At 34.2% G+C, this 6,723-nt stretch overlaps 1 pseudogene across 1 annotated transcript; it reads left to right on the forward strand.

Moving 5' to 3' along the window:
• The first annotated feature begins 773 nt into the window (after window positions 1–773).
• Window positions 774–5,158, forward strand: LOC111805535 (beta-amyrin synthase-like; annotated as a pseudogene). Its single transcript, XR_015422896.1, has 14 exons — window positions 774–1,051; window positions 1,732–1,879; window positions 1,950–2,227; window positions 2,317–2,567; window positions 2,734–2,922; window positions 3,017–3,131; window positions 3,286–3,418; window positions 3,484–3,606; window positions 3,702–3,800; window positions 3,891–3,950; window positions 4,049–4,095; window positions 4,216–4,618; window positions 4,690–4,773; window positions 4,866–5,158. The product of XR_015422896.1 is annotated as a beta-amyrin synthase-like (transcript).
• The last annotated feature ends 1,565 nt before the right edge of the window (window positions 5,159–6,723 follow it).

Genomic DNA, 6,723 nt, shown 5'->3' on the forward strand with positions numbered 1-6,723 from the left:
ATCCTATCAATATTAAATCTGCTTAAACTTTCTGTTTTTCTGTTTGTTCTCGTAGGAAAGAAAGAATTCTGCTTAAACCTTTTATTTTTCTAATTGTTCTTGCAGGAAGGAAGAATTATGGTATGTGTAAATCTGCTATTGTTGGTAGGAAAAAAAAAAAAAATTACTGATGTTGACAAATTTATTTTAAAAAAATGAAGGGGGAGAGATGGAAGGAGAGAGGAGGAATGAAAGGACAATTTTTTTCAATTTCTTTAAACTTACCATTTTGAACTTTAAAGGAATTCCAATTTTCAAGTGTCATTTCTCAGGTATTCCTTTACCAAATTTATTCAAAATGGTGTCCTAATATGCATACTAGACAATTTTTAGAAGCATTTCATCCACTTAATGCTCAGAACTTAGGAAAAATGGTATCTAAAAACTCTCAAATCATACTCTTGGTTCTCCCTCAATTATTGATATGATAAAAGGATTCAAAAGTTCAGATCTATAGATTTTTTTTTTTTATTAATATATGATCTTTTTACTTTTAAATAAGTCTAAATACTCGTTATGCTAACGTTGGTTACATTTTGTTTTCATTTTTTAATAATAATTCATTTAGATTTTTTTTAAGTATAATAGAAATATTGATAATTTTCTCGTTGTGAATGGATATAAAGTACTAACGAAAAGGTCGATGTTGGCCCATGGACGTTAATGTAATAACACTCTAATCTATATATAAATAGAAATTTTTTGTATGGAAAGGCACAAATAGGAGGGTGAAAATGTGGAGACTTAAGTTGGGAGAAGGAGCAAATGATCGGTACTTATTCAGCTCCAACAACTTTGTGGGAAGACAAACGTGGGACTTCGAGCCTGGTGACGGCACCCCAGAAGAGCGAGCTGAAGTGGAAGAAGCCCGCCAAAATTATTACCAGAATCGCTTCAAAATGCAAAGCAGCAGTGACCTCTTTTAGAAATTTCAGGTTCTCTTTAAATTTTGTATAAATCATTTCAAATATTTATCTATTTTGAGTGTCAAAACTTTTTTTTTTTAATTAGAGTGTTTAGTTATAAAAATCATTTCAAATATTTATCAATAATAGATATGAAGTTGTATTCCTATGGAACATGATAATATATACATGGCTTTATTCAATTTTTGGGTATGTATCTCTACAGAGAATGGCCCGGGGACTTTCCTGTGGATTATAAAGCTTAGGAAAGTCCCTTGGCCATCCTTGGAGATGCATACTTGAAAACGAGATAGCATGAAAAAATTGTATCAGAACAAGACACTGAATGGTGTGCCAATGAGAACGTTGGACCCCAAGGGGTGGATTGTGAGATCCTTCATTGATTGGAGAGCGGATTGAAGCATTTCTTATAAGGGTATGAAAACCTCTCCCTAAAGAGTTTTAAAATTGTGAGACTGATAGGAATAAATAACGAGCTAATGGTTTGTTGTAGTTTGATAATGAATATTGCAAACTTAATCTAAAATAAGTTATAAGAATGATTTTTTTGAATTTGACACATGATTTTAGCTGACCAACTTAAAAGTAAATATGGATTTAAATAAGTGTTTGAAGTCTCTTATTTATTGGTTGGAATAAATGGTCCATTATTTTCAACTAATTTATTTAAGAGAAACAAATAGGAATAGGTTGGAAAATGGAGTTATAAGTTATTGAATATATGCTTCAATAATTTTCTTCATTTATGATCGATGGAGGAAGGAAGAGATGTGGACGAGAAAGTAGCAATAATTAATAAGGAAACAGCCAGCATTGCACTCACAAGAGCCACTAAGTTCTTTGCAGCCTTACAAAGCCACCATGGCCCTTGGCCTGCTCAAAACTCTGGCCCTTTGTTTTTCTTCCCTCCATTGGTACTCTTCCTTTTTCTTTTCTTTTTTTATCTAATATAATTATACCACAATATTACCCTTTTCTTTTCAGGTATTTTCGTTGTATATTACGGGCATCTCCGCATCATATTCTTAGAAGAACACCGAAAGGAAATCCTTCGCTATGCATATTGTCATCAGAATGAAGATGGTGGATGGGGATTGCACATTGTGGGACAAAGTTGTATGCTTTGTACCGTTTTTAACTATATTCAATTACGCTTATTGGGAGAAGAACTTGACAAGGATGAGTGTTGTAGAGCTCGAAAATGGATTCTAGATCATGGAGGTGCTATTTACATACCCTCTTGGGGAAAGATTTGGCTCTCGGTTAGTACTATATATATACGTCTATACTATTTTATTTGAAATGGCGTAACTCAAATTTAACGAACTAAACTTATAATTTAACTATGCAGATTCTGGGAGTTTACGAGTGGGAGGGAGCAAACCCTACGCCTCCAGAGTTTTGGTTGTTAGGAAAATTACTTCCTTTCATTCCTAGAACTTTGTTTTGCTATTCTAGATTGACACTTCTTCCTATGTCGTATTTATTCGGGAAGCGGTTTGTTGGCCCTCTCACCCCCTTATTCTTCAATTACGCCAAGAAATCTATAATCAACCTTACAACAACATTAAATGGAGTCCAACTCGCCATTATTGTGCAAAGGTACATTCCTAAATCATTCATCCTCCCTCACATTGCATGAGTAAAAGAACAAATCAATATTCATCCTTTCAAAACGTTTGATTTATGCGGGTAGAAATTGATTATTTCCATTTCATGTACGTATGAGATTTTAGTTACTTTGTTTGAATGAGACATGATCATGCAGGAAGACAAATGCTTTGAACGTTCCTTGTTTCAAAAGCTAACATGGAATGCTATTCAATATTTTGGAGAACCCATTCTTAATAGTTGGGCTTTTAAAACAATAAGAAATAGAGCCCTTCAAATAGCTAAATGTCATATTGATTATGAAGATCATAACAGTCGCTACATTACAATTGGATGCGTTGAAAAGGTTAATTTCATACTTGTTTTTTCTTTTATAGTTAATAACATTATATGAATAAATGTAATTGAGCTAATATGGTGGAGGGGTATTGAACATGCAGCCATTGTTTACACTTGCTTGTTGGGTTGATGATCCTAATGGAGAAGCTTTATAAGAAACATCTTGCAAGAATCAAAGATTACTTATGGATGGGTGAAGATGGAATGAAGATGCAAGTAAGTATTACCCATTATTAAATACTTCCCTAATTATAAACAAATAAATATAATCTTTGCCTTAAAATATCAATTACAATCCAACCTTTAAATAGATGATTTATGAAACTTTGTTATAAATATACATAGCCAATAATAAGAGAAATATATAAAGGACTAACATATATGTATACGGAGTTTTGGTAGTCAATCATGGAATGTTGCTTTTGCCATTCAAGCAATTCTTGCAACAAATCTCCACCATGAATTCACTTAAGGAAGGACATGACTTCATTAAACAATCACAGGTACTAAAATTCTTTAATTTCAATAAATATTTGTTTATATTGTTTTAATGTATTCTAATATAAAGGTCAAAGAGAATCCTTCGGGTGATTTTCGAAGTATGTATCGTCACATATCAAAAGGAAGTTGGACATTCTCTGATCAAGATCATGGATGGCAAATTTCTGATTGTACGGCAGAAAATTTATTGGTATTTTATTTTATTTTTATAGTTTCCATAAAAAAAATATATTAAATTTAAATCAATTTACTAATCTCATATATATATATATAATGATGTAGCAGTGTTGTTTGATATTTTCGACCATGCCTTCTAACATCGTAGGAGATCCAATGGAACCACAATGGTTTTTTGAAGCTGTGAATGTCATACTATCCCTCCAAGTAAGGATTGTAATTTCGAATTTGCATTAGAATTATCTTTTTCTGGTCAACTTGGGGATGAATTTCTGAATTTCGTTGTGAAATAAATAGGCAAAAAATGGTGGTGTCTCAGCATGGGAGCCTACCGGAGTTGTACCATGGTGGTTTGAGGTACCTAAAGCCTTATTTAATAGTTATTTTCTCCGACATACATGATAAATCATAACAACTAATTAATATGATTATTTTGTTGTATCTTAAACTTTTAGCTAATGAATCCAGTGGAATTCTTAGGATACTCGGTATTGGAGCTCGAGTAAGTAGACAATCTAAGAATATTTCTTGAAAAATATTATATGTAGATAAATTGAATTAGACTACTTATTATTATTTGTTTTGTTTTTCTTGTGATGAATCATGAAATGGGTGACAATAGATACGTAGAATGCACGTCATCGTCGATACAAGCACTTGTGCAGTTTAAGAAGCTATTTCCAAGTCATAGAAAGAAAGAGGTAGAGACATTTTTAAGGAAAGCATTGAAGTATTTAGAAGAAAAGCAGAAAGAGGATGGATCATGGTACGGAAATTGGGGAATTTGTCACATTTATGCAACATACTTCGCTATAAAAGGATTAGTGTCAACGCGAAACACTTACCATAATTCCTCAACCATACAAAAAGGTGTGGAGTTTCTTCTTAAAATTCAATGTCCAGATGGTGGGTGGGGAGAGAGTCACATTTCATGTACGCAGAAGAAATACATTCCTCTTCCAGGAAATTCTTCCAATCTCGTTCAAACTTCTTTTGCTTTAATGGCTTTGATCCATTCTCAGCAGGTTTGTTTTACCCTCTTTTACTTTATAATTATGTAAAGCTTATATATAAAATAAAGAAATGATGTATGTAGGAAAAGAGAGACCCAACTCCTCTTCACCGTGCAGCAAAGTTATTGGTTAATTCTCAACGGGAGAATGGTGATTACCCTCAACAGGTAGGCTATTGTAATGTGTGTTTTGGTTAAACTATAACTTTTATTATATTAATAATTTGTTATATTAAAAAAGAGAGTTATTTGTATGGCAGGAGCTAATGGGAGTATTTATGAACACATGCATGCAACACTATGGACTATACAGAAATGTATTCCCGTTGTGGGCACTTGCAGAGTTTTGTAATAAGGTTTCATTGCCATAATCTCAACCCAATTTATTTAAACCATTAATTCTGTTCGAAATGGCTCCCGTTCAAAATATGTCGAAACAAATAACTGAAGGGAAAGAAGAATTTGAGGGGAGCAAGGTTTTAAACAGAGGATTCTTAAACACTTTTGGTTTTTAATTCTATTTGTTGCTGTGAAAATAGCAATACACTCCATTACTATTTATAGGGGAGAAAGCACATCTAATCTCCTAAACTTTCCCAGTTAAGGAACACCATTCTTCCTAACTAAAGAGTAACAATTTTATTAAACTTATTAGATAACTATGTTTTACGTAGTCGAGCTTATTGACTCACATTCTCCCTCGTAAGCTTGACTTTGCTTCTCCCTCGTAAGCTTGACTTTGCTTGAGATTTTTTGACTTCGAACAACTCCTGCATGTCTGCAAAGCTTAGCCCTTGCTAGAGCCTTGGTGCGAATATTTGCATGTTGCTATGTAGTATTAACGTTGCTGGGTCCCTAATCAACTCGGTATTATTCACACAAAAAAATTTAATTCCACACCATACAATTTCTTCCACTTCTCTATTATGTGCAAGGACTTCTTCATTTTGTAGGTTACTCTTTTGTCTTTCAACCTTCTTTTTAGACATACCTCTAGCCTTCTATGGTTGAGAAGACAAGTTTGATGTCCCATTTGTCTTATGTCGTGGTCGCCTTCCTCTAGGCCTATGCAGTTGAGATGACAAGTACGATGAAACACGATATCTTGTAGGTTTTTCTTCACTGATTGTAGTAGTCTCTTGTTTCTTTTTTGCTATGTTCTTCAGTTCATTTTTCTCCTGACCCATTGTTTTCTTCTCCACTTTCTTGTTGTCAACAAGAATGAATACTTTTGGAAGATGTTGATAGTCTTTCAATAGTATCTTAGACAGGTAGTTTCGCAACCGTTTTACCTTCATCAACAGGACTACGTTTTTGTCGTATACCTTGAGGAAAGGGACGACTATCTCCACTCTGCTACCTTGTTCTTTCATTTGATGAAGGCTAATAATATTGATCTTCAAACTCGGGATGCAATACACCTTGGTCAATAGACGTTAATCGTCGTTCTTACACTGGAACAAGATAGATCATTTGTCTTGGATTGGAACAATTGAGCTGTTGCAAAGCTTCACGTTTCCAGTGAACTTCTCATCAAGCTCCTTGAACTTTTCTCGATCTCCAGTCATGTGGTTGCTCACTCTGCTATCTAGGTACCACATGCTTGTCTCCACTTGGTCTTCTCCATCTATGAAGGGGTTCGCCATAACCTTCTCTTCATTGAGCATCAACAAGATGTATTTTCTCAGCCAACTCTGCCGCATAATGCCCATATTTTCCACAAGAGTAACACTTGATCATACTCTTGTCCTTCCGAGGGTTGGCACTTCATGGATTTGTGAGGTATTGTCACGACCTTCTCTGCCACCACGTCCACGACCTTTTTTTTCTTTGTTATGGCTACCACGTCCGCTCGTACCTAAAAAGGAAGAGCCATCTGCATCTTTCTTTTTTGTCAGTGAAAGAATGAGTGATTGAATGGTTGACTACCACGTCCGCTCGTACCTAAAAAGGAAGAGCCATCTGCATCTTTCTTTTTTGTCAGTGAAAGAATGAGTGATTGAATGGTTGATAAGAAGATTGTATTATAAAGAGTAAGAATGCTCTATATATAGAGAATATAAAGAGATATTAAAAAGTCTACCTAAAAATGTGGTAACAAACGAGTAAACAAATTAA

The sequence above is a fragment of the Cucurbita pepo genome, chromosome 11 (genome assembly GCF_057944985.1).
Source record: "Cucurbita pepo subsp. pepo isolate OVF chromosome 11, ASM5794498v1, whole genome shotgun sequence".
NCBI classification, from domain to species: Eukaryota; Viridiplantae; Streptophyta; class Magnoliopsida; order Cucurbitales; family Cucurbitaceae; genus Cucurbita; species Cucurbita pepo.